At 50.5% G+C, this 27,048-nt stretch overlaps 14 non-coding genes across 14 annotated transcripts; all 14 read right to left on the bottom strand.

The window, feature by feature from the left end:
• Window positions 1-1,307: 1,307 nt before the first annotated feature.
• Trnal-uaa (transfer RNA leucine (anticodon UAA)) lies at window positions 1,308-1,391 on the bottom strand. Its single transcript has one exon. It is a non-coding gene; the product is annotated as a tRNA-Leu (tRNA).
• A 1,806-nt stretch (window positions 1,392-3,197) lies between these two features.
• Window positions 3,198-3,281, bottom strand: Trnal-uaa (transfer RNA leucine (anticodon UAA)). The gene has a single exon. It is a non-coding gene; the product is annotated as a tRNA-Leu (tRNA).
• A 1,806-nt stretch (window positions 3,282-5,087) lies between these two features.
• Trnal-uaa (transfer RNA leucine (anticodon UAA)) lies at window positions 5,088-5,171 on the bottom strand. Its single transcript has one exon. It is a non-coding gene; the product is annotated as a tRNA-Leu (tRNA).
• A 1,806-nt stretch (window positions 5,172-6,977) lies between these two features.
• On the bottom strand, window positions 6,978-7,061 carry Trnal-uaa (transfer RNA leucine (anticodon UAA)). The gene has a single exon. It is a non-coding gene; the product is annotated as a tRNA-Leu (tRNA).
• A 1,806-nt stretch (window positions 7,062-8,867) lies between these two features.
• Trnal-uaa (transfer RNA leucine (anticodon UAA)) lies at window positions 8,868-8,951 on the bottom strand. Its single transcript has one exon. It is a non-coding gene; the product is annotated as a tRNA-Leu (tRNA).
• A 1,806-nt stretch (window positions 8,952-10,757) lies between these two features.
• On the bottom strand, window positions 10,758-10,841 carry Trnal-uaa (transfer RNA leucine (anticodon UAA)). The gene has a single exon. It is a non-coding gene; the product is annotated as a tRNA-Leu (tRNA).
• A 1,806-nt stretch (window positions 10,842-12,647) lies between these two features.
• Trnal-uaa (transfer RNA leucine (anticodon UAA)) lies at window positions 12,648-12,731 on the bottom strand. The gene has a single exon. It is a non-coding gene; the product is annotated as a tRNA-Leu (tRNA).
• Window positions 12,732-14,537: 1,806 nt separating this feature from the next.
• On the bottom strand, window positions 14,538-14,621 carry Trnal-uaa (transfer RNA leucine (anticodon UAA)). Its single transcript has one exon. It is a non-coding gene; the product is annotated as a tRNA-Leu (tRNA).
• Window positions 14,622-16,427: 1,806 nt separating this feature from the next.
• Trnal-uaa (transfer RNA leucine (anticodon UAA)) lies at window positions 16,428-16,511 on the bottom strand. The gene has a single exon. It is a non-coding gene; the product is annotated as a tRNA-Leu (tRNA).
• A 1,806-nt stretch (window positions 16,512-18,317) lies between these two features.
• Trnal-uaa (transfer RNA leucine (anticodon UAA)) lies at window positions 18,318-18,401 on the bottom strand. The gene has a single exon. It is a non-coding gene; the product is annotated as a tRNA-Leu (tRNA).
• Window positions 18,402-20,207: 1,806 nt separating this feature from the next.
• On the bottom strand, window positions 20,208-20,291 carry Trnal-uaa (transfer RNA leucine (anticodon UAA)). Its single transcript has one exon. It is a non-coding gene; the product is annotated as a tRNA-Leu (tRNA).
• Window positions 20,292-22,097: 1,806 nt separating this feature from the next.
• Trnal-uaa (transfer RNA leucine (anticodon UAA)) lies at window positions 22,098-22,181 on the bottom strand. The gene has a single exon. It is a non-coding gene; the product is annotated as a tRNA-Leu (tRNA).
• A 1,806-nt stretch (window positions 22,182-23,987) lies between these two features.
• Trnal-uaa (transfer RNA leucine (anticodon UAA)) lies at window positions 23,988-24,071 on the bottom strand. The gene has a single exon. It is a non-coding gene; the product is annotated as a tRNA-Leu (tRNA).
• Window positions 24,072-25,877: 1,806 nt separating this feature from the next.
• On the bottom strand, window positions 25,878-25,961 carry Trnal-uaa (transfer RNA leucine (anticodon UAA)). The gene has a single exon. It is a non-coding gene; the product is annotated as a tRNA-Leu (tRNA).
• Between the last annotated feature and the right edge of the window lie 1,087 nt (window positions 25,962-27,048).

Genomic DNA, 27,048 nt, shown 5'->3' with positions numbered 1-27,048 from the left:
GATTCTTCAGTGAAAGTTCGTTCTGCGCTCAGTTACAGTATATCGCCCTAGCAGCACCAGCAAAACGGGTTCAGATGTGCTCGCCTTCCACTCGGCGTTGAGCGCCTACAGCGAGATTGCCTTCGGCCTCTGGCGCCAGGAGGGAAGGCGACACATCACGGCGCAAGCAGCGCGTAGCAGAGGGCGGTGGTGGTGTGTCGGTCAGCATGGATGCTTCCCAAGTAGCTGGTCCGGGTTCGAAACCCGGACACCGCACGGAAGTTGTCTCCTTTACTCAGGAGAGTGTTTTCAACGCTCGCGATCGTCGAGTTTCCGAACTGTCGTGTTACGAATGGTTTTCCTTCGCCCCTCGTCGCGCTCCGCGTAGGCTAGTGCGGATTGCGATTCACAGCATCGTGTGTCCCCATGTGTCGACTTGTCTCGACTTTGCTCGGCTGACGCGAAAGCTGACGCTTGCAAATGGGCGTATATGTAGAGGACAGGCGCTAGAATCGACTGGGAGAGACCAACTCGACAAACACACAACGGACCCTTTCATTTGACTGTGGCCGCAGCTTCGCGAATTTGGGTACCGAGAGGCAAGAGACGGGTCAGCGTGCTGGACCGTATCATTACCGCGCAGCAACACCGAAAACTAAGGGAAAAGGCAAAATTAAAGAATCCAACAGCACGCAGACATCCTAGTTAGTCACCGAGCCGTGTACTAAGCACGCAAAAATGCTGCTTAACTTCGGTGATCGGACGAGAACCCGTGTCGTCAGCGTGGCACAGAAGTCGGCGAGAACGTTTCCAGACGTGTGGACATCTTAGTCCTTGTACAGATCACTTGAGATTTGCCTGGCAGTCTCTCGCGCTGCCTTTTAGGGAAGCAATATGGAATAGCCCTTGGTGGGACGTAACCCACAGCCTTCCCGTTATTAGCATGACACACTAACTTAGTGAGCTTACTGCCCACGCAATACGGCCGCTTCAGAACTCCAGTACCTGAACCACCGTTTCATCTATCTTTATTAAGGCCCTACGATTCATTTAAACACGTATGTGTTGCTGTTGAGGTTTTCTCGCTGTCGCTTGGAACCCAGAGCCACAACACAACGACAACGGAAACGTCCGTGAGAAGAGCTAAACCTCGACACAGGAAAAGTATGTTCCGCTATTTCTTTCCGACCGCTCGGGCTATCGGACGTGCGACGCCTGCACCGCTGTCACTGTCGTCTCTAGTAAAATCTGCATGGCGTGTTTCTGCGTAATTTACTTGTTCTATAAGATGAAGGGAGTACGTTAGTTTCAGAATGTTCAAAATGCTTTGTCAGATGTGGGGTTCGAACCCAAGCTCCCTTACGGGAACCAGAGCTTAAATCTGGCGCCTTAGACCGCTCGGCCAATCTGACGTGCGAGGCATTCGCTCCAGTGACTTCCATCTCTATCTCAAGAACCTCGCTGCGAAATCTGTTTCTTTTTTGGTAGGATGTAATTATGTCAGTTTTAGAATATTTAAGACACAATGTCAGACGTGGCGTAGGAAACGCACCCTCCCTTTCGGGAGCCAATGTGGCGCGTTGGACCGCTTTCTTCCGTCGTTTCCAGTTTGAACTGTAACTAGCAAAACTGTATTTAGTAATAGTAACATTTTCACATTGATGCAAAGAAAACTAGATATTAACGAACGGCAAATAAGGCCGTTTCCTAGCAACAGCCACGCTGTACATTACGCACTCGTGGGAAGCCAATGAAATACTTCCTGTGAGGCTCAAACTGTCGACCTTCACTTTACAATACTTAGGCACTGCCCCGGTGGGACCGACGCATACATACTGAAACGCCTTTGGATCGTCAGTGGGTACTTCATATTAGAAATTTCATATTCGCCCTGATGTGCATTAAAGGGCAGATTCTTCAGTGAAAGTTCGTTCTGCGCTCAGTTACAGTATATCGCCCTAGCAGCACCAGCAAAACGGGTTCAGATGTGCTCGCCTTCCACTCGGCGTTGAGCGCCTACAGCGAGATTGCCTTCGGCCTCTGGCGCCAGGAGGGAAGGCGACACATCACGGCGCAAGCAGCGCGTAGCAGAGGGCGGTGGTGGTGTGTCGGTCAGCATGGATGCTTCCCAAGTAGCTGGTCCGGGTTCGAAACCCGGACACCGCACGGAAGTTGTCTCCTTTACTCAGGAGAGTGTTTTCAACGCTCGCGATCGTCGAGTTTCCGAACTGTCGTGTTACGAATGGTTTTCCTTCGCCCCTCGTCGCGCTCCGCGTAGGCTAGTGCGGATTGCGATTCACAGCATCGTGTGTCCCCATGTGTCGACTTGTCTCGACTTTGCTCGGCTGACGCGAAAGCTGACGCTTGCAAATGGGCGTATATGTAGAGGACAGGCGCTAGAATCGACTGGGAGAGACCAACTCGACAAACACACAACGGACCCTTTCATTTGACTGTGGCCGCAGCTTCGCGAATTTGGGTACCGAGAGGCAAGAGACGGGTCAGCGTGCTGGACCGTATCATTACCGCGCAGCAACACCGAAAACTAAGGGAAAAGGCAAAATTAAAGAATCCAACAGCACGCAGACATCCTAGTTAGTCACCGAGCCGTGTACTAAGCACGCAAAAATGCTGCTTAACTTCGGTGATCGGACGAGAACCCGTGTCGTCAGCGTGGCACAGAAGTCGGCGAGAACGTTTCCAGACGTGTGGACATCTTAGTCCTTGTACAGATCACTTGAGATTTGCCTGGCAGTCTCTCGCGCTGCCTTTTAGGGAAGCAATATGGAATAGCCCTTGGTGGGACGTAACCCACAGCCTTCCCGTTATTAGCATGACACACTAACTTAGTGAGCTTACTGCCCACGCAATACGGCCGCTTCAGAACTCCAGTACCTGAACCACCGTTTCATATATCTTTATTAAGGCCCTACGATTCATTTAAACACGTATGTGTTGCTGTTGAGGTTTTCTCGCTGTCGCTTGGAACCCAGAGCCACAACACAACGACAACGGAAACGTCCGTGAGAAGAGCTAAACCTCGACACAGGAAAAGTATGTTCCGCTATTTCTTTCCGACCGCTCGGGCTATCGGACGTGCGACGCCTGCACCGCTGTCACTGTCGTCTCTAGTAAAATCTGCATGGCGTGTTTCTGCGTAATTTACTTGTTCTATAAGATGAAGGGAGTACGTTAGTTTCAGAATGTTCAAAATGCTTTGTCAGATGTGGGGTTCGAACCCAAGCTCCCTTACGGGAACCAGAGCTTAAATCTGGCGCCTTAGACCGCTCGGCCAATCTGACGTGCGAGGCATTCGCTCCAGTGACTTCCATCTCTATCTCAAGAACCTCGCTGCGAAATCTGTTTCTTTTTTGGTAGGATGTAATTATGTCAGTTTTAGAATATTTAAGACACAATGTCAGACGTGGCGTAGGAAACGCACCCTCCCTTTCGGGAGCCAATGTGGCGCGTTGGACCGCTTTCTTCCGTCGTTTCCAGTTTGAACTGTAACTAGCAAAACTGTATTTAGTAATAGTAACATTTTCACATTGATGCAAAGAAAACTAGATATTAACGAACGGCAAATAAGGCCGTTTCCTAGCAACAGCCACGCTGTACATTACGCACTCGTGGGAAGCCAATGAAATACGTCCTGTGAGGCTCAAACTGTCGACCTTCACTTTACAATACTTAGGCACTGCCCCGGTGGGACCGACGCATACATACTGAAACGCCTTTGGATCGTCAGTGGGTACTTCATATTAGAAATTTCATATTCGCCCTGATGTGCATTAAAGGGCAGATTCTTCAGTGAAAGTTCGTTCTGCGCTCAGTTACAGTATATCGCCCTAGCAGCACCAGCAAAACGGGTTCAGATGTGCTCGCCTTCCACTCGGCGTTGAGCGCCTACAGCGAGATTGCCTTCGGCCTCTGGCGCCAGGAGGGAAGGCGACACATCACGGCGCAAGCAGCGCGTAGCAGAGGGCGGTGGTGGTGTGTCGGTCAGCATGGATGCTTCCCAAGTAGCTGGTCCGGGTTCGAAACCCGGACACCGCACGGAAGTTGTCTCCTTTACTCAGGAGAGTGTTTTCAACGCTCGCGATCGTCGAGTTTCCGAACTGTCGTGTTACGAATGGTTTTCCTTCGCCCCTCGTCGCGCTCCGCGTAGGCTAGTGCGGATTGCGATTCACAGCATCGTGTGTCCCCATGTGTCGACTTGTCTCGACTTTGCTCGGCTGACGCGAAAGCTGACGCTTGCAAATGGGCGTATATGTAGAGGACAGGCGCTAGAATCGACTGGGAGAGACCAACTCGACAAACACACAACGGACCCTTTCATTTGACTGTGGCCGCAGCTTCGCGAATTTGGGTACCGAGAGGCAAGAGACGGGTCAGCGTGCTGGACCGTATCATTACCGCGCAGCAACACCGAAAACTAAGGGAAAAGGCAAAATTAAAGAATCCAACAGCACGCAGACATCCTAGTTAGTCACCGAGCCGTGTACTAAGCACGCAAAAATGCTGCTTAACTTCGGTGATCGGACGAGAACCCGTGTCGTCAGCGTGGCACAGAAGTCGGCGAGAACGTTTCCAGACGTGTGGACATCTTAGTCCTTGTACAGATCACTTGAGATTTGCCTGGCAGTCTCTCGCGCTGCCTTTTAGGGAAGCAATATGGAATAGCCCTTGGTGGGACGTAACCCACAGCCTTCCCGTTATTAGCATGACACACTAACTTAGTGAGCTTACTGCCCACGCAATACGGCCGCTTCAGAACTCCAGTACCTGAACCACCGTTTCATCTATCTTTATTAAGGCCCTACGATTCATTTAAACACGTATGTGTTGCTGTTGAGGTTTTCTCGCTGTCGCTTGGAACCCAGAGCCACAACACAACGACAACGGAAACGTCCGTGAGAAGAGCTAAACCTCGACACAGGAAAAGTATGTTCCGCTATTTCTTTCCGACCGCTCGGGCTATCGGACGTGCGACGCCTGCACCGCTGTCACTGTCGTCTCTAGTAAAATCTGCATGGCGTGTTTCTGCGTAATTTACTTGTTCTATAAGATGAAGGGAGTACGTTAGTTTCAGAATGTTCAAAATGCTTTGTCAGATGTGGGGTTCGAACCCAAGCTCCCTTACGGGAACCAGAGCTTAAATCTGGCGCCTTAGACCGCTCGGCCAATCTGACGTGCGAGGCATTCGCTCCAGTGACTTCCATCTCTATCTCAAGAACCTCGCTGCGAAATCTGTTTCTTTTTTGGTAGGATGTAATTATGTCAGTTTTAGAATATTTAAGACACAATGTCAGACGTGGCGTAGGAAACGCACCCTCCCTTTCGGGAGCCAATGTGGCGCGTTGGACCGCTTTCTTCCGTCGTTTCCAGTTTGAACTGTAACTAGCAAAACTGTATTTAGTAATAGTAACATTTTCACATTGATGCAAAGAAAACTAGATATTAACGAACGGCAAATAAGGCCGTTTCCTAGCAACAGCCACGCTGTACATTACGCACTCGTGGGAAGCCAATGAAATACTTCCTGTGAGGCTCAAACTGTCGACCTTCACTTTACAATACTTAGGCACTGCCCCGGTGGGACCGACGCATACATACTGAAACGCCTTTGGATCGTCAGTGGGTACTTCATATTAGAAATTTCATATTCGCCCTGATGTGCATTAAAGGGCAGATTCTTCAGTGAAAGTTCGTTCTGCGCTCAGTTACAGTATATCGCCCTAGCAGCACCAGCAAAACGGGTTCAGATGTGCTCGCCTTCCACTCGGCGTTGAGCGCCTACAGCGAGATTGCCTTCGGCCTCTGGCGCCAGGAGGGAAGGCGACACATCACGGCGCAAGCAGCGCGTAGCAGAGGGCGGTGGTGGTGTGTCGGTCAGCATGGATGCTTCCCAAGTAGCTGGTCCGGGTTCGAAACCCGGACACCGCACGGAAGTTGTCTCCTTTACTCAGGAGAGTGTTTTCAACGCTCGCGATCGTCGAGTTTCCGAACTGTCGTGTTACGAATGGTTTTCCTTCGCCCCTCGTCGCGCTCCGCGTAGGCTAGTGCGGATTGCGATTCACAGCATCGTGTGTCCCCATGTGTCGACTTGTCTCGACTTTGCTCGGCTGACGCGAAAGCTGACGCTTGCAAATGGGCGTATATGTAGAGGACAGGCGCTAGAATCGACTGGGAGAGACCAACTCGACAAACACACAACGGACCCTTTCATTTGACTGTGGCCGCAGCTTCGCGAATTTGGGTACCGAGAGGCAAGAGACGGGTCAGCGTGCTGGACCGTATCATTACCGCGCAGCAACACCGAAAACTAAGGGAAAAGGCAAAATTAAAGAATCCAACAGCACGCAGACATCCTAGTTAGTCACCGAGCCGTGTACTAAGCACGCAAAAATGCTGCTTAACTTCGGTGATCGGACGAGAACCCGTGTCGTCAGCGTGGCACAGAAGTCGGCGAGAACGTTTCCAGACGTGTGGACATCTTAGTCCTTGTACAGATCACTTGAGATTTGCCTGGCAGTCTCTCGCGCTGCCTTTTAGGGAAGCAATATGGAATAGCCCTTGGTGGGACGTAACCCACAGCCTTCCCGTTATTAGCATGACACACTAACTTAGTGAGCTTACTGCCCACGCAATACGGCCGCTTCAGAACTCCAGTACCTGAACCACCGTTTCATCTATCTTTATTAAGGCCCTACGATTCATTTAAACACGTATGTGTTGCTGTTGAGGTTTTCTCGCTGTCGCTTGGAACCCAGAGCCACAACACAACGACAACGGAAACGTCCGTGAGAAGAGCTAAACCTCGACACAGGAAAAGTATGTTCCGCTATTTCTTTCCGACCGCTCGGGCTATCGGACGTGCGACGCCTGCACCGCTGTCACTGTCGTCTCTAGTAAAATCTGCATGGCGTGTTTCTGCGTAATTTACTTGTTCTATAAGATGAAGGGAGTACGTTAGTTTCAGAATGTTCAAAATGCTTTGTCAGATGTGGGGTTCGAACCCAAGCTCCCTTACGGGAACCAGAGCTTAAATCTGGCGCCTTAGACCGCTCGGCCAATCTGACGTGCGAGGCATTCGCTCCAGTGACTTCCATCTCTATCTCAAGAACCTCGCTGCGAAATCTGTTTCTTTTTTGGTAGGATGTAATTATGTCAGTTTTAGAATATTTAAGACACAATGTCAGACGTGGCGTAGGAAACGCACCCTCCCTTTCGGGAGCCAATGTGGCGCGTTGGACCGCTTTCTTCCGTCGTTTCCAGTTTGAACTGTAACTAGCAAAACTGTATTTAGTAATAGTAACATTTTCACATTGATGCAAAGAAAACTAGATATTAACGAACGGCAAATAAGGCCGTTTCCTAGCAACAGCCACGCTGTACATTACGCACTCGTGGGAAGCCAATGAAATACTTCCTGTGAGGCTCAAACTGTCGACCTTCACTTTACAATACTTAGGCACTGCCCCGGTGGGACCGACGCATACATACTGAAACGCCTTTGGATCGTCAGTGGGTACTTCATATTAGAAATTTCATATTCGCCCTGATGTGCATTAAAGGGCAGATTCTTCAGTGAAAGTTCGTTCTGCGCTCAGTTACAGTATATCGCCCTAGCAGCACCAGCAAAACGGGTTCAGATGTGCTCGCCTTCCACTCGGCGTTGAGCGCCTACAGCGAGATTGCCTTCGGCCTCTGGCGCCAGGAGGGAAGGCGACACATCACGGCGCAAGCAGCGCGTAGCAGAGGGCGGTGGTGGTGTGTCGGTCAGCATGGATGCTTCCCAAGTAGCTGGTCCGGGTTCGAAACCCGGACACCGCACGGAAGTTGTCTCCTTTACTCAGGAGAGTGTTTTCAACGCTCGCGATCGTCGAGTTTCCGAACTGTCGTGTTACGAATGGTTTTCCTTCGCCCCTCGTCGCGCTCCGCGTAGGCTAGTGCGGATTGCGATTCACAGCATCGTGTGTCCCCATGTGTCGACTTGTCTCGACTTTGCTCGGCTGACGCGAAAGCTGACGCTTGCAAATGGGCGTATATGTAGAGGACAGGCGCTAGAATCGACTGGGAGAGACCAACTCGACAAACACACAACGGACCCTTTCATTTGACTGTGGCCGCAGCTTCGCGAATTTGGGTACCGAGAGGCAAGAGACGGGTCAGCGTGCTGGACCGTATCATTACCGCGCAGCAACACCGAAAACTAAGGGAAAAGGCAAAATTAAAGAATCCAACAGCACGCAGACATCCTAGTTAGTCACCGAGCCGTGTACTAAGCACGCAAAAATGCTGCTTAACTTCGGTGATCGGACGAGAACCCGTGTCGTCAGCGTGGCACAGAAGTCGGCGAGAACGTTTCCAGACGTGTGGACATCTTAGTCCTTGTACAGATCACTTGAGATTTGCCTGGCAGTCTCTCGCGCTGCCTTTTAGGGAAGCAATATGGAATAGCCCTTGGTGGGACGTAACCCACAGCCTTCCCGTTATTAGCATGACACACTAACTTAGTGAGCTTACTGCCCACGCAATACGGCCGCTTCAGAACTCCAGTACCTGAACCACCGTTTCATCTATCTTTATTAAGGCCCTACGATTCATTTAAACACGTATGTGTTGCTGTTGAGGTTTTCTCGCTGTCGCTTGGAACCCAGAGCCACAACACAACGACAACGGAAACGTCCGTGAGAAGAGCTAAACCTCGACACAGGAAAAGTATGTTCCGCTATTTCTTTCCGACCGCTCGGGCTATCGGACGTGCGACGCCTGCACCGCTGTCACTGTCGTCTCTAGTAAAATCTGCATGGCGTGTTTCTGCGTAATTTACTTGTTCTATAAGATGAAGGGAGTACGTTAGTTTCAGAATGTTCAAAATGCTTTGTCAGATGTGGGGTTCGAACCCAAGCTCCCTTACGGGAACCAGAGCTTAAATCTGGCGCCTTAGACCGCTCGGCCAATCTGACGTGCGAGGCATTCGCTCCAGTGACTTCCATCTCTATCTCAAGAACCTCGCTGCGAAATCTGTTTCTTTTTTGGTAGGATGTAATTATGTCAGTTTTAGAATATTTAAGACACAATGTCAGACGTGGCGTAGGAAACGCACCCTCCCTTTCGGGAGCCAATGTGGCGCGTTGGACCGCTTTCTTCCGTCGTTTCCAGTTTGAACTGTAACTAGCAAAACTGTATTTAGTAATAGTAACATTTTCACATTGATGCAAAGAAAACTAGATATTAACGAACGGCAAATAAGGCCGTTTCCTAGCAACAGCCACGCTGTACATTACGCACTCGTGGGAAGCCAATGAAATACTTCCTGTGAGGCTCAAACTGTCGACCTTCACTTTACAATACTTAGGCACTGCCCCGGTGGGACCGACGCATACATACTGAAACGCCTTTGGATCGTCAGTGGGTACTTCATATTAGAAATTTCATATTCGCCCTGATGTGCATTAAAGGGCAGATTCTTCAGTGAAAGTTCGTTCTGCGCTCAGTTACAGTATATCGCCCTAGCAGCACCAGCAAAACGGGTTCAGATGTGCTCGCCTTCCACTCGGCGTTGAGCGCCTACAGCGAGATTGCCTTCGGCCTCTGGCGCCAGGAGGGAAGGCGACACATCACGGCGCAAGCAGCGCGTAGCAGAGGGCGGTGGTGGTGTGTCGGTCAGCATGGATGCTTCCCAAGTAGCTGGTCCGGGTTCGAAACCCGGACACCGCACGGAAGTTGTCTCCTTTACTCAGGAGAGTGTTTTCAACGCTCGCGATCGTCGAGTTTCCGAACTGTCGTGTTACGAATGGTTTTCCTTCGCCCCTCGTCGCGCTCCGCGTAGGCTAGTGCGGATTGCGATTCACAGCATCGTGTGTCCCCATGTGTCGACTTGTCTCGACTTTGCTCGGCTGACGCGAAAGCTGACGCTTGCAAATGGGCGTATATGTAGAGGACAGGCGCTAGAATCGACTGGGAGAGACCAACTCGACAAACACACAACGGACCCTTTCATTTGACTGTGGCCGCAGCTTCGCGAATTTGGGTACCGAGAGGCAAGAGACGGGTCAGCGTGCTGGACCGTATCATTACCGCGCAGCAACACCGAAAACTAAGGGAAAAGGCAAAATTAAAGAATCCAACAGCACGCAGACATCCTAGTTAGTCACCGAGCCGTGTACTAAGCACGCAAAAATGCTGCTTAACTTCGGTGATCGGACGAGAACCCGTGTCGTCAGCGTGGCACAGAAGTCGGCGAGAACGTTTCCAGACGTGTGGACATCTTAGTCCTTGTACAGATCACTTGAGATTTGCCTGGCAGTCTCTCGCGCTGCCTTTTAGGGAAGCAATATGGAATAGCCCTTGGTGGGACGTAACCCACAGCCTTCCCGTTATTAGCATGACACACTAACTTAGTGAGCTTACTGCCCACGCAATACGGCCGCTTCAGAACTCCAGTACCTGAACCACCGTTTCATCTATCTTTATTAAGGCCCTACGATTCATTTAAACACGTATGTGTTGCTGTTGAGGTTTTCTCGCTGTCGCTTGGAACCCAGAGCCACAACACAACGACAACGGAAACGTCCGTGAGAAGAGCTAAACCTCGACACAGGAAAAGTATGTTCCGCTATTTCTTTCCGACCGCTCGGGCTATCGGACGTGCGACGCCTGCACCGCTGTCACTGTCGTCTCTAGTAAAATCTGCATGGCGTGTTTCTGCGTAATTTACTTGTTCTATAAGATGAAGGGAGTACGTTAGTTTCAGAATGTTCAAAATGCTTTGTCAGATGTGGGGTTCGAACCCAAGCTCCCTTACGGGAACCAGAGCTTAAATCTGGCGCCTTAGACCGCTCGGCCAATCTGACGTGCGAGGCATTCGCTCCAGTGACTTCCATCTCTATCTCAAGAACCTCGCTGCGAAATCTGTTTCTTTTTTGGTAGGATGTAATTATGTCAGTTTTAGAATATTTAAGACACAATGTCAGACGTGGCGTAGGAAACGCACCCTCCCTTTCGGGAGCCAATGTGGCGCGTTGGACCGCTTTCTTCCGTCGTTTCCAGTTTGAACTGTAACTAGCAAAACTGTATTTAGTAATAGTAACATTTTCACATTGATGCAAAGAAAACTAGATATTAACGAACGGCAAATAAGGCCGTTTCCTAGCAACAGCCACGCTGTACATTACGCACTCGTGGGAAGCCAATGAAATACTTCCTGTGAGGCTCAAACTGTCGACCTTCACTTTACAATACTTAGGCACTGCCCCGGTGGGACCGACGCATACATACTGAAACGCCTTTGGATCGTCAGTGGGTACTTCATATTAGAAATTTCATATTCGCCCTGATGTGCATTAAAGGGCAGATTCTTCAGTGAAAGTTCGTTCTGCGCTCAGTTACAGTATATCGCCCTAGCAGCACCAGCAAAACGGGTTCAGATGTGCTCGCCTTCCACTCGGCGTTGAGCGCCTACAGCGAGATTGCCTTCGGCCTCTGGCGCCAGGAGGGAAGGCGACACATCACGGCGCAAGCAGCGCGTAGCAGAGGGCGGTGGTGGTGTGTCGGTCAGCATGGATGCTTCCCAAGTAGCTGGTCCGGGTTCGAAACCCGGACACCGCACGGAAGTTGTCTCCTTTACTCAGGAGAGTGTTTTCAACGCTCGCGATCGTCGAGTTTCCGAACTGTCGTGTTACGAATGGTTTTCCTTCGCCCCTCGTCGCGCTCCGCGTAGGCTAGTGCGGATTGCGATTCACAGCATCGTGTGTCCCCATGTGTCGACTTGTCTCGACTTTGCTCGGCTGACGCGAAAGCTGACGCTTGCAAATGGGCGTATATGTAGAGGACAGGCGCTAGAATCGACTGGGAGAGACCAACTCGACAAACACACAACGGACCCTTTCATTTGACTGTGGCCGCAGCTTCGCGAATTTGGGTACCGAGAGGCAAGAGACGGGTCAGCGTGCTGGACCGTATCATTACCGCGCAGCAACACCGAAAACTAAGGGAAAAGGCAAAATTAAAGAATCCAACAGCACGCAGACATCCTAGTTAGTCACCGAGCCGTGTACTAAGCACGCAAAAATGCTGCTTAACTTCGGTGATCGGACGAGAACCCGTGTCGTCAGCGTGGCACAGAAGTCGGCGAGAACGTTTCCAGACGTGTGGACATCTTAGTCCTTGTACAGATCACTTGAGATTTGCCTGGCAGTCTCTCGCGCTGCCTTTTAGGGAAGCAATATGGAATAGCCCTTGGTGGGACGTAACCCACAGCCTTCCCGTTATTAGCATGACACACTAACTTAGTGAGCTTACTGCCCACGCAATACGGCCGCTTCAGAACTCCAGTACCTGAACCACCGTTTCATCTATCTTTATTAAGGCCCTACGATTCATTTAAACACGTATGTGTTGCTGTTGAGGTTTTCTCGCTGTCGCTTGGAACCCAGAGCCACAACACAACGACAACGGAAACGTCCGTGAGAAGAGCTAAACCTCGACACAGGAAAAGTATGTTCCGCTATTTCTTTCCGACCGCTCGGGCTATCGGACGTGCGACGCCTGCACCGCTGTCACTGTCGTCTCTAGTAAAATCTGCATGGCGTGTTTCTGCGTAATTTACTTGTTCTATAAGATGAAGGGAGTACGTTAGTTTCAGAATGTTCAAAATGCTTTGTCAGATGTGGGGTTCGAACCCAAGCTCCCTTACGGGAACCAGAGCTTAAATCTGGCGCCTTAGACCGCTCGGCCAATCTGACGTGCGAGGCATTCGCTCCAGTGACTTCCATCTCTATCTCAAGAACCTCGCTGCGAAATCTGTTTCTTTTTTGGTAGGATGTAATTATGTCAGTTTTAGAATATTTAAGACACAATGTCAGACGTGGCGTAGGAAACGCACCCTCCCTTTCGGGAGCCAATGTGGCGCGTTGGACCGCTTTCTTCCGTCGTTTCCAGTTTGAACTGTAACTAGCAAAACTGTATTTAGTAATAGTAACATTTTCACATTGATGCAAAGAAAACTAGATATTAACGAACGGCAAATAAGGCCGTTTCCTAGCAACAGCCACGCTGTACATTACGCACTCGTGGGAAGCCAATGAAATACTTCCTGTGAGGCTCAAACTGTCGACCTTCACTTTACAATACTTAGGCACTGCCCCGGTGGGACCGACGCATACATACTGAAACGCCTTTGGATCGTCAGTGGGTACTTCATATTAGAAATTTCATATTCGCCCTGATGTGCATTAAAGGGCAGATTCTTCAGTGAAAGTTCGTTCTGCGCTCAGTTACAGTATATCGCCCTAGCAGCACCAGCAAAACGGGTTCAGATGTGCTCGCCTTCCACTCGGCGTTGAGCGCCTACAGCGAGATTGCCTTCGGCCTCTGGCGCCAGGAGGGAAGGCGACACATCACGGCGCAAGCAGCGCGTAGCAGAGGGCGGTGGTGGTGTGTCGGTCAGCATGGATGCTTCCCAAGTAGCTGGTCCGGGTTCGAAACCCGGACACCGCACGGAAGTTGTCTCCTTTACTCAGGAGAGTGTTTTCAACGCTCGCGATCGTCGAGTTTCCGAACTGTCGTGTTACGAATGGTTTTCCTTCGCCCCTCGTCGCGCTCCGCGTAGGCTAGTGCGGATTGCGATTCACAGCATCGTGTGTCCCCATGTGTCGACTTGTCTCGACTTTGCTCGGCTGACGCGAAAGCTGACGCTTGCAAATGGGCGTATATGTAGAGGACAGGCGCTAGAATCGACTGGGAGAGACCAACTCGACAAACACACAACGGACCCTTTCATTTGACTGTGGCCGCAGCTTCGCGAATTTGGGTACCGAGAGGCAAGAGACGGGTCAGCGTGCTGGACCGTATCATTACCGCGCAGCAACACCGAAAACTAAGGGAAAAGGCAAAATTAAAGAATCCAACAGCACGCAGACATCCTAGTTAGTCACCGAGCCGTGTACTAAGCACGCAAAAATGCTGCTTAACTTCGGTGATCGGACGAGAACCCGTGTCGTCAGCGTGGCACAGAAGTCGGCGAGAACGTTTCCAGACGTGTGGACATCTTAGTCCTTGTACAGATCACTTGAGATTTGCCTGGCAGTCTCTCGCGCTGCCTTTTAGGGAAGCAATATGGAATAGCCCTTGGTGGGACGTAACCCACAGCCTTCCCGTTATTAGCATGACACACTAACTTAGTGAGCTTACTGCCCACGCAATACGGCCGCTTCAGAACTCCAGTACCTGAACCACCGTTTCATCTATCTTTATTAAGGCCCTACGATTCATTTAAACACGTATGTGTTGCTGTTGAGGTTTTCTCGCTGTCGCTTGGAACCCAGAGCCACAACACAACGACAACGGAAACGTCCGTGAGAAGAGCTAAACCTCGACACAGGAAAAGTATGTTCCGCTATTTCTTTCCGACCGCTCGGGCTATCGGACGTGCGACGCCTGCACCGCTGTCACTGTCGTCTCTAGTAAAATCTGCATGGCGTGTTTCTGCGTAATTTACTTGTTCTATAAGATGAAGGGAGTACGTTAGTTTCAGAATGTTCAAAATGCTTTGTCAGATGTGGGGTTCGAACCCAAGCTCCCTTACGGGAACCAGAGCTTAAATCTGGCGCCTTAGACCGCTCGGCCAATCTGACGTGCGAGGCATTCGCTCCAGTGACTTCCATCTCTATCTCAAGAACCTCGCTGCGAAATCTGTTTCTTTTTTGGTAGGATGTAATTATGTCAGTTTTAGAATATTTAAGACACAATGTCAGACGTGGCGTAGGAAACGCACCCTCCCTTTCGGGAGCCAATGTGGCGCGTTGGACCGCTTTCTTCCGTCGTTTCCAGTTTGAACTGTAACTAGCAAAACTGTATTTAGTAATAGTAACATTTTCACATTGATGCAAAGAAAACTAGATATTAACGAACGGCAAATAAGGCCGTTTCCTAGCAACAGCCACGCTGTACATTACGCACTCGTGGGAAGCCAATGAAATACTTCCTGTGAGGCTCAAACTGTCGACCTTCACTTTACAATACTTAGGCACTGCCCCGGTGGGACCGACGCATACATACTGAAACGCCTTTGGATCGTCAGTGGGTACTTCATATTAGAAATTTCATATTCGCCCTGATGTGCATTAAAGGGCAGATTCTTCAGTGAAAGTTCGTTCTGCGCTCAGTTACAGTATATCGCCCTAGCAGCACCAGCAAAACGGGTTCAGATGTGCTCGCCTTCCACTCGGCGTTGAGCGCCTACAGCGAGATTGCCTTCGGCCTCTGGCGCCAGGAGGGAAGGCGACACATCACGGCGCAAGCAGCGCGTAGCAGAGGGCGGTGGTGGTGTGTCGGTCAGCATGGATGCTTCCCAAGTAGCTGGTCCGGGTTCGAAACCCGGACACCGCACGGAAGTTGTCTCCTTTACTCAGGAGAGTGTTTTCAACGCTCGCGATCGTCGAGTTTCCGAACTGTCGTGTTACGAATGGTTTTCCTTCGCCCCTCGTCGCGCTCCGCGTAGGCTAGTGCGGATTGCGATTCACAGCATCGTGTGTCCCCATGTGTCGACTTGTCTCGACTTTGCTCGGCTGACGCGAAAGCTGACGCTTGCAAATGGGCGTATATGTAGAGGACAGGCGCTAGAATCGACTGGGAGAGACCAACTCGACAAACACACAACGGACCCTTTCATTTGACTGTGGCCGCAGCTTCGCGAATTTGGGTACCGAGAGGCAAGAGACGGGTCAGCGTGCTGGACCGTATCATTACCGCGCAGCAACACCGAAAACTAAGGGAAAAGGCAAAATTAAAGAATCCAACAGCACGCAGACATCCTAGTTAGTCACCGAGCCGTGTACTAAGCACGCAAAAATGCTGCTTAACTTCGGTGATCGGACGAGAACCCGTGTCGTCAGCGTGGCACAGAAGTCGGCGAGAACGTTTCCAGACGTGTGGACATCTTAGTCCTTGTACAGATCACTTGAGATTTGCCTGGCAGTCTCTCGCGCTGCCTTTTAGGGAAGCAATATGGAATAGCCCTTGGTGGGACGTAACCCACAGCCTTCCCGTTATTAGCATGACACACTAACTTAGTGAGCTTACTGCCCACGCAATACGGCCGCTTCAGAACTCCAGTACCTGAACCACCGTTTCATCTATCTTTATTAAGGCCCTACGATTCATTTAAACACGTATGTGTTGCTGTTGAGGTTTTCTCGCTGTCGCTTGGAACCCAGAGCCACAACACAACGACAACGGAAACGTCCGTGAGAAGAGCTAAACCTCGACACAGGAAAAGTATGTTCCGCTATTTCTTTCCGACCGCTCGGGCTATCGGACGTGCGACGCCTGCACCGCTGTCACTGTCGTCTCTAGTAAAATCTGCATGGCGTGTTTCTGCGTAATTTACTTGTTCTATAAGATGAAGGGAGTACGTTAGTTTCAGAATGTTCAAAATGCTTTGTCAGATGTGGGGTTCGAACCCAAGCTCCCTTACGGGAACCAGAGCTTAAATCTGGCGCCTTAGACCGCTCGGCCAATCTGACGTGCGAGGCATTCGCTCCAGTGACTTCCATCTCTATCTCAAGAACCTCGCTGCGAAATCTGTTTCTTTTTTGGTAGGATGTAATTATGTCAGTTTTAGAATATTTAAGACACAATGTCAGACGTGGCGTAGGAAACGCACCCTCCCTTTCGGGAGCCAATGTGGAGCGTTGGACCGCTTTCTTCCGTCGTTTCCAGTTTGAACTGTAACTAGCAAAACTGTATTTAGTAATAGTAACATTTTCACATTGATGCAAAGAAAACTAGATATTAACGAACGGCAAATAAGGCCGTTTCCTAGCAACAGCCACGCTGTACATTACGCACTCGTGGGAAGCCAATGAAATACTTCCTGTGAGGCTCAAACTGTCGACCTTCACTTTACAATACTTAGGCACTGCCCCGGTGGGACCGACGCATACATACTGAAACGCCTTTGGATCGTCAGTGGGTACTTCATATTAGAAATTTCATATTCGCCCTGATGTGCATTAAAGGGCAGATTCTTCAGTGAAAGTTCGTTCTGCGCTCAGTTACAGTATATCGCCCTAGCAGCACCAGCAAAACGGGTTCAGATGTGCTCGCCTTCCACTCGGCGTTGAGCGCCTACAGCGAGATTGCCTTCGGCCTCTGGCGCCAGGAGGGAAGGCGACACATCACGGCGCAAGCAGCGCGTAGCAGAGGGCGGTGGTGGTGTGTCGGTCAGCATGGATGCTTCCCAAGTAGCTGGTCCGGGTTCGAAACCCGGACACCGCACGGAAGTTGTCTCCTTTACTCAGGAGAGTGTTTTCAACGCTCGCGATCGTCGAGTTTCCGAACTGTCGTGTTACGAATGGTTTTCCTTCGCCCCTCGTCGCGCTCCGCGTAGGCTAGTGCGGATTGCGATTCACAGCATCGTGTGTCCCCATGTGTCGACTTGTCTCGACTTTGCTCGGCTGACGCGAAAGCTGACGCTTGCAAATGGGCGTATATGTAGAGGACAAGCGCTAGAATCGACTGGGAGAGACCAACTCGACAAACACACAACGGACCCTTTCATTTGACTGTGGCCGCAGCTTCGCGAATTTGGGTACCGAGAGGCAAGAGACGGGTCAGCGTGCTGGACCGTATCATTACCGCGCAGCAACACCGAAAACTAAGGGAAAAGGCAAAATTAAAGAATCCAACAGCACGCAGACATCCTAGTTAGTCACCGAGCCGTGTACTAAGCACGCAAAAATGCTGCTTAACTTCGGTGATCGGACGAGAACCCGTGTCGTCAGCGTGGCACAGAAGTCGGCGAGAACGTTTCCAGACGTGTGGACATCTTAGTCCTTGTACAGATCACTTGAGATTTGCCTGGCAGTCTCTCGCGCTGCCTTTTAGGGAAGCAATATGGAATAGCCCTTGGTGGGACGTAACCCACAGCCTTCCCGTTATTAGCATGACACACTAACTTAGTGAGCTTACTGCCCACGCAATACGGCCGCTTCAGAACTCCAGTACCTGAACCACCGTTTCATCTATCTTTATTAAGGCCCTACGATTCATTTAAACACGTATGTGTTGCTGTTGAGGTTTTCTCGCTGTCGCTTGGAACCCAGAGCCACAACACAACGACAACGGAAACGTCCGTGAGAAGAGCTAAACCTCGACACAGGAAAAGTATGTTCCGCTATTTCTTTCCGACCGCTCGGGCTATCGGACGTGCGACGCCTGCACCGCTGTCACTGTCGTCTCTAGTAAAATCTGCATGGCGTGTTTCTGCGTAATTTACTTGTTCTATAAGATGAAGGGAGTACGTTAGTTTCAGAATGTTCAAAATGCTTTGTCAGATGTGGGGTTCGAACCCAAGCTCCCTTACGGGAACCAGAGCTTAAATCTGGCGCCTTAGACCGCTCGGCCAATCTGACGTGCGAGGCATTCGCTCCAGTGACTTCCATCTCTATCTCAAGAACCTCGCTGCGAAATCTGTTTCTTTTTTGGTAGGATGTAATTATGTCAGTTTTAGAATATTTAAGACACAATGTCAGACGTGGCGTAGGAAACGCACCCTCCCTTTCGGGAGCCAATGTGGCGCGTTGGACCGCTTTCTTCCGTCGTTTCCAGTTTGAACTGTAACTAGCAAAACTGTATTTAGTAATAGTAACATTTTCACATTGATGCAAAGAAAACTAGATATTAACGAACGGCAAATAAGGCCGTTTCCTAGCAACAGCCACGCTGTACATTACGCACTCGTGGGAAGCCAATGAAATACTTCCTGTGAGGCTCAAACTGTCGACCTTCACTTTACAATACTTAGGCACTGCCCCGGTGGGACCGACGCATACATACTGAAACGCCTTTGGATCGTCAGTGGGTACTTCATATTAGAAATTTCATATTCGCCCTGATGTGCATTAAAGGGCAGATTCTTCAGTGAAAGTTCGTTCTGCGCTCAGTTACAGTATATCGCCCTAGCAGCACCAGCAAAACGGGTTCAGATGTGCTCGCCTTCCACTCGGCGTTGAGCGCCTACAGCGAGATTGCCTTCGGCCTCTGGCGCCAGGAGGGAAGGCGACACATCACGGCGCAAGCAGCGCGTAGCAGAGGGCGGTGGTGGTGTGTCGGTCAGCATGGATGCTTCCCAAGTAGCTGGTCCGGGTTCGAAACCCGGACACCGCACGGAAGTTGTCTCCTTTACTCAGGAGAGTGTTTTCAACGCTCGCGATCGTCGAGTTTCCGAACTGTCGTGTTACGAATGGTTTTCCTTCGCCCCTCGTCGCGCTCCGCGTAGGCTAGTGCGGATTGCGATTCACAGCATCGTGTGTCCCCATGTGTCGACTTGTCTCGACTTTGCTCGGCTGACGCGAAAGCTGACGCTTGCAAATGGGCGTATATGTAGAGGACAGGCGCTAGAATCGACTGGGAGAGACCAACTCGACAAACACACAACGGACCCTTTCATTTGACTGTGGCCGCAGCTTCGCGAATTTGGGTACCGAGAGGCAAGAGACGGGTCAGCGTGCTGGACCGTATCATTACCGCGCAGCAACACCGAAAACTAAGGGAAAAGGCAAAATTAAAGAATCCAACAGCACGCAGACATCCTAGTTAGTCACCGAGCCGTGTACTAAGCACGCAAAAATGCTGCTTAACTTCGGTGATCGGACGAGAACCCGTGTCGTCAGCGTGGCACAGAAGTCGGCGAGAACGTTTCCAGACGTGTGGACATCTTAGTCCTTGTACAGATCACTTGAGATTTGCCTGGCAGTCTCTCGCGCTGCCTTTTAGGGAAGCAATATGGAATAGCCCTTGGTGGGACGTAACCCACAGCCTTCCCGTTATTAGCATGACACACTAACTTAGTGAGCTTACTGCCCACGCAATACGGCCGCTTCAGAACTCCAGTACCTGAACCACCGTTTCATCTATCTTTATTAAGGCCCTACGATTCATTTAAACACGTATGTGTTGCTGTTGAGGTTTTCTCGCTGTCGCTTGGAACCCAGAGCCACAACACAACGACAACGGAAACGTCCGTGAGAAGAGCTAAACCTCGACACAGGAAAAGTATGTTCCGCTATTTCTTTCCGACCGCTCGGGCTATCGGACGTGCGACGCCTGCACCGCTGTCACTGTCGTCTCTAGTAAAATCTGCATGGCGTGTTTCTGCGTAATTTACTTGTTCTATAAGATGAAGGGAGTACGTTAGTTTCAGAATGTTCAAAATGCTTTGTCAGATGTGGGGTTCGAACCCAAGCTCCCTTACGGGAACCAGAGCTTAAATCTGGCGCCTTAGACCGCTCGGCCAATCTGACGTGCGAGGCATTCGCTCCAGTGACTTCCATCTCTATCTCAAGAACCTCGCTGCGAAATCTGTTTCTTTTTTGGTAGGATGTAATTATGTCAGTTTTAGAATATTTAAGACACAATGTCAGACGTGGCGTAGGAAACGCACCCTCCCTTTCGGGAGCCAATGTGGCGCGTTGGACCGCTTTCTTCCGTCGTTTCCAGTTTGAACTGTAACTAGCAAAACTGTATTTAGTAATAGTAACATTTTCACATTGATGCAAAGAAAACTAGATATTAACGAACGGCAAATAAGGCCGTTTCCTAGCAACAGCCACGCTGTACATTACGCACTCGTGGGAAGCCAATGAAATACTTCCTGTGAGGCTCAAACTGTCGACCTTCACTTTACAATACTTAGGCACTGCCCCGGTGGGACCGACGCATACATACTGAAACGCCTTTGGATCGTCAGTGGGTACTTCATATTAGAAATTTCATATTCGCCCTGATGTGCATTAAAGGGCAGATTCTTCAGTGAAAGTTCGTTCTGCGCTCAGTTACAGTATATCGCCCTAGCAGCACCAGCAAAACGGGTTCAGATGTGCTCGCCTTCCACTCGGCGTTGAGCGCCTACAGCGAGATTGCCTTCGGCCTCTGGCGCCAGGAGGGAAGGCGACACATCACGGCGCAAGCAGCGCGTAGCAGAGGGCGGTGGTGGTGTGTCGGTCAGCATGGATGCTTCCCAAGTAGCTGGTCCGGGTTCGAAACCCGGACACCGCACGGAAGTTGTCTCCTTTACTCAGGAGAGTGTTTTCAACGCTCGCGATCGTCGAGTTTCCGAACTGTCGTGTTACGAATGGTTTTCCTTCGCCCCTCGTCGCGCTCCGCGTAGGCTAGTGCGGATTGCGATTCACAGCATCGTGTGTCCCCATGTGTCGACTTGTCTCGACTTTGCTCGGCTGACGCGAAAGCTGACGCTTGCAAATGGGCGTATATGTAGAGGACAGGCGCTAGAATCGACTGGGAGAGACCAACTCGACAAACACACAACGGACCCTTTCATTTGACTGTGGCCGCAGCTTCGCGAATTTGGGTACCGAGAGGCAAGAGACGGGTCAGCGTGCTGGACCGTATCATTACCGCGCAGCAACACCGAAAACTAAGGGAAAAGGCAAAATTAAAGAATCCAACAGCACGCAGACATCCTAGTTAGTCACCGAGCCGTGTACTAAGCACGCAAAAATGCTGCTTAACTTCGGTGATCGGACGAGAACCCGTGTCGTCAGCGTGGCACAGAAGTCGGCGAGAACGTTTCCAGACGTGTGGACATCTTAGTCCTTGTACAGATCACTTGAGATTTGCCTGGCAGTCTCTCGCGCTGCCTTTTAGGGAAGCAATATGGAATAGCCCTTGGTGGGACGTAACCCACAGCCTTCCCGTTATTAGCATGACACACTAACTTAGTGAGCTTACTGCCCACGCAATACGGCCGCTTCAGAACTCCAGTACCTGAACCACCGTTTCATCTATCTTTATTAAGGCCCTACGATTCATTTAAACACGTATGTGTTGCTGTTGAGGTTTTCTCGCTGTCGCTTGGAACCCAGAGCCACAACACAACGACAACGGAAACGTCCGTGAGAAGAGCTAAACCTCGACACAGGAAAAGTATGTTCCGCTATTTCTTTCCGACCGCTCGGGCTATCGGACGTGCGACGCCTGCACCGCTGTCACTGTCGTCTCTAGTAAAATCTGCATGGCGTGTTTCTGCGTAATTTACTTGTTCTATAAGATGAAGGGAGTACGTTAGTTTCAGAATGTTCAAAATGCTTTGTCAGATGTGGGGTTCGAACCCAAGCTCCCTTACGGGAACCAGAGCTTAAATCTGGCGCCTTAGACCGCTCGGCCAATCTGACGTGCGAGGCATTCGCTCCAGTGACTTCCATCTCTATCTCAAGAACCTCGCTGCGAAATCTGTTTCTTTTTTGGTAGGATGTAATTATGTCAGTTTTAGAATATTTAAGACACAATGTCAGACGTGGCGTAGGAAACGCACCCTCCCTTTCGGGAGCCAATGTGGAGCGTTGGACCGCTTTCTTCCGTCGTTTCCAGTTTGAACTGTAACTAGCAAAACTGTATTTAGTAATAGTAACATTTTCACATTGATGCAAAGAAAACTAGATATTAACGAACGGCAAATAAGGCCGTTTCCTAGCAACAGCCACGCTGTACATTACGCACTCGTGGGAAGCCAATGAAATACTTCCTGTGAGGCTCAAACTGTCGACCTTCACTTTACAATACTTAGGCACTGCCCCGGTGGGACCGACGCATACATACTGAAACGCCTTTGGATCGTCAGTGGGTACTTCATATTAGAAATTTCATATTCGCCCTGATGTGCATTAAAGGGCAGATTCTTCAGTGAAAGTTCGTTCTGCGCTCAGTTACAGTATATCGCCCTAGCAGCACCAGCAAAACGGGTTCAGATGTGCTCGCCTTCCACTCGGCGTTGAGCGCCTACAGCGAGATTGCCTTCGGCCTCTGGCGCCAGGAGGGAAGGCGACACATCACGGCGCAAGCAGCGCGTAGCAGAGGGCGGTGGTGGTGTGTCGGTCAGCATGGATGCTTCCCAAGTAGCTGGTCCGGGTTCGAAACCCGGACACCGCACGGAAGTTGTCTCCTTTACTCAGGAGAGTGTTTTCAACGCTCGCGATCGTCGAGTTTCCGAACTGTCGTGTTACGAATGGTTTTCCTTCGCCCCTCGTCGCGCTCCGCGTAGGCTAGTGCGGATTGCGATTCACAGCATCGTGTGTCCCCATGTGTCGACTTGTCTCGACTTTGCTCGGCTGACGCGAAAGCTGACGCTTGCAAATGGGCGTATATGTAGAGGACAAGCGCTAGAATCGACTGGGAGAGACCAACTCGACAAACACACAACGGACCCTTTCATTTGACTGTGGCCGCAGCTTCGCGAATTTGGGTACCGAGAGGCAAGAGACGGGTCAGCGTGCTGGACCGTATCATTACCGCGCAGCAACACCGAAAACTAAGGGAAAAGGCAAAATTAAAGAATCCAACAGCACGCAGACATCCTAGTTAGTCACCGAGCCGTGTACTAAGCACGCAAAAATGCTGCTTAACTTCGGTGATCGGACGAGAACCCGTGTCGTCAGCGTGGCACAGAAGTCGGCGAGAACGTTTCCAGACGTGTGGACATCTTAGTCCTTGTACAGATCACTTGAGATTTGCCTGGCAGTCTCTCGCGCTGCCTTTTAGGGAAGCAATATGGAATAGCCCTTGGTGGGACGTAACCCACAGCCTTCCCGTTATTAGCATGACACACTAACTTAGTGAGCTTACTGCCCACGCAATACGGCCGCTTCAGAACTCCAGTACCTGAACCACCGTTTCATCTATCTTTATTAAGGCCCTACGATTCATTTAAACACGTATGTGTTGCTGTTGAGGTTTTCTCGCTGTCGCTTGGAACCCAGAGCCACAACACAACGACAACGGAAACGTCCGTGAGAAGAGCTAAACCTCGACACAGGAAAAGTATGTTCCGCTATTTCTTTCCGACCGCTCGGGCTATCGGACGTGCGACGCCTGCACCGCTGTCACTGTCGTCTCTAGTAAAATCTGCATGGCGTGTTTCTGCGTAATTTACTTGTTCTATAAGATGAAGGGAGTACGTTAGTTTCAGAATGTTCAAAATGCTTTGTCAGATGTGGGGTTCGAACCCAAGCTCCCTTACGGGAACCAGAGCTTAAATCTGGCGCCTTAGACCGCTCGGCCAATCTGACGTGCGAGGCATTCGCTCCAGTGACTTCCATCTCTATCTCAAGAACCTCGCTGCGAAATCTGTTTCTTTTTTGGTAGGATGTAATTATGTCAGTTTTAGAATATTTAAGACACAATGTCAGACGTGGCGTAGGAAACGCACCCTCCCTTTCGGGAGCCAATGTGGCGCGTTGGACCGCTTTCTTCCGTCGTTTCCAGTTTGAACTGTAACTAGCAAAACTGTATTTAGTAATAGTAACATTTTCACATTGATGCAAAGAAAACTAGATATTAACGAACGGCAAATAAGGCCGTTTCCTAGCAACAGCCACGCTGTACATTACGCACTCGTGGGAAGCCAATGAAATACTTCCTGTGAGGCTCAAACTGTCGACCTTCACTTTACAATACTTAGGCACTGCCCCGGTGGGACCGACGCATACATACTGAAACGCCTTTGGATCGTCAGTGGGTACTTCATATTAGAAATTTCATATTCGCCCTGATGTGCATTAAAGGGCAGATTCTTCAGTGAAAGTTCGTTCTGCGCTCAGTTACAGTATATCGCCCTAGCAGCACCAGCAAAACGGGTTCAGATGTGCTCGCCTTCCACTCGGCGTTGAGCGCCTACAGCGAGATTGCCTTCGGCCTCTGGCGCCAGGAGGGAAGGCGACACATCACGGCGCAAGCAGCGCGTAGCAGAGGGCGGTGGTGGTGTGTCGGTCAGCATGGATGCTTCCCAAGTAGCTGGTCCGGGTTCGAAACCCGGACACCGCACGGAAGTTGTCTCCTTTACTCAGGAGAGTGTTTTCAACGCTCGCGATCGTCGAGTTTCCGAACTGTCGTGTTACGAATGGTTTTCCTTCGCCCCTCGTCGCGCTCCGCGTAGGCTAGTGCGGATTGCGATTCACAGCATCGTGTGTCCCCATGTGTCGACTTGTCTCGACTTTGCTCGGCTGACGCGAAAGCTGACGCTTGCAAATGGGCGTATATGTAGAGGACAGGCGCTAGAATCGACTGGGAGAGACCAACTCGACAAACACACAACGGACCCTTTCATTTGACTGTGGCCGCAGCTTCGCGAATTTGGGTACCGAGAGGCAAGAGACGGGTCAGCGTGCTGGACCGTATCATTACCGCGCAGCAACACCGAAAACTAAGGGAAAAGGCAAAATTAAAGAATCCAACAGCACGCAGACATCCTAGTTAGTCACCGAGCCGTGTACTAAGCACGCAAAAATGCTGCTTAACTTCGGTGATCGGACGAGAACCCGTGTCGTCAGCGTGGCACAGAAGTCGGCGAGAACGTTTCCAGACGTGTGGACATCTTAGTCCTTGTACAGATCACTTGAGATTTGCCTGGCAGTCTCTCGCGCTGCCTTTTAGGGAAGCAATATGGAATAGCCCTTGGTGGGACGTAACCCACAGCCTTCCCGTTATTAGCATGACACACTAACTTAGTGAGCTTACTGCCCACGCAATACGGCCGCTTCAGAACTCCAGTACCTGAACCACCGTTTCATCTATCTTTATTAAGGCCCTACGATTCATTTAAACACGTATGTGTTGCTGTTGAGGTTTTCTCGCTGTCGCTTGGAACCCAGAGCCACAACACAACGACAACGGAAACGTCCGTGAGAAGAGCTAAACCTCGACACAGGAAAAGTATGTTCCGCTATTTCTTTCCGACCGCTCGGGCTATCGGACGTGCGACGCCTGCACCGCTGTCACTGTCGTCTCTAGTAAAATCTGCATGGCGTGTTTCTGCGTAATTTACTTGTTCTATAAGATGAAGGGAGTACGTTAGTTTCAGAATGTTCAAAATGCTTTGTCAGATGTGGGGTTCGAACCCAAGCTCCCTTACGGGAACCAGAGCTTAAATCTGGCGCCTTAGACCGCTCGGCCAATCTGACGTGCGAGGCATTCGCTCCAGTGACTTCCATCTCTATCTCAAGAACCTCGCTGCGAAATCTGTTTCTTTTTTGGTAGGATGTAATTATGTCAGTTTTAGAATATTTAAGACACAATGTCAGACGTGGCGTAGGAAACGCACCCTCCCTTTCGGGAGCCAATGTGGCGCGTTGGACCGCTTTCTTCCGTCGTTTCCAGTTTGAACTGTAACTAGCAAAACTGTATTTAGTAATAGTAACATTTTCACATTGATGCAAAGAAAACTAGATATTAACGAACGGCAAATAAGGCCGTTTCCTAGCAACAGCCACGCTGTACATTACGCACTCGTGGGAAGCCAATGAAATACTTCCTGTGAGGCTCAAACTGTCGACCTTCACTTTACAATACTTAGGCACTGCCCCGGTGGGACCGACGCATACATACTGAAACGCCTTTGGATCGTCAGTGGGTACTTCATATTAGAAATTTCATATTCGCCCTGATGTGCATTAAAGGGCAGATTCTTCAGTGAAAGTTCGTTCTGCGCTCAGTTACAGTATATCGCCCTAGCAGCACCAGCAAAACGGGTTCAGATGTGCTCGCCTTCCACTCGGCGTTGAGCGCCTACAGCGAGATTGCCTTCGGCCTCTGGCGCCAGGAGGGAAGGCGACACATCACGGCGCAAGCAGCGCGTAGCAGAGGGCGGTGGTGGTGTGTCGGTCAGCATGGATGCTTCCCAAGTAGCTGGTCCGGGTTCGAAACCCGGACACCGCACGGAAGTTGTCTCCTTTACTCAGGAGAGTGTTTTCAACGCTCGCGATCGTCGAGTTTCCGAACTGTCGTGTTACGAATGGTTTTCCTTCGCCCCTCGTCGCGCTCCGCGTAGGCTAGTGCGGATTGCGATTCACAGCATCGTGTGTCCCCATGTGTCGACTTGTCTCGACTTTGCTCGGCTGACGCGAAAGCTGACGCTTGCAAATGGGCGTATATGTAGAGGACAGGCGCTAGAATCGACTGGGAGAGACCAACTCGACAAACACACAACGGACCCTTTCATTTGACTGTGGCCGCAGCTTCGCGAATTTGGGTACCGAGAGGCAAGAGACG

This window comes from Schistocerca cancellata, unplaced genomic scaffold, assembly GCF_023864275.1.
Source record: "Schistocerca cancellata isolate TAMUIC-IGC-003103 unplaced genomic scaffold, iqSchCanc2.1 HiC_scaffold_1070, whole genome shotgun sequence".
NCBI classification, from domain to species: domain Eukaryota; kingdom Metazoa; phylum Arthropoda; class Insecta; order Orthoptera; family Acrididae; genus Schistocerca; species Schistocerca cancellata.
The sequence above is the reverse complement of the archived record's forward strand: the minus strand, read 5'-3'. Positions and strand labels throughout refer to the sequence as shown.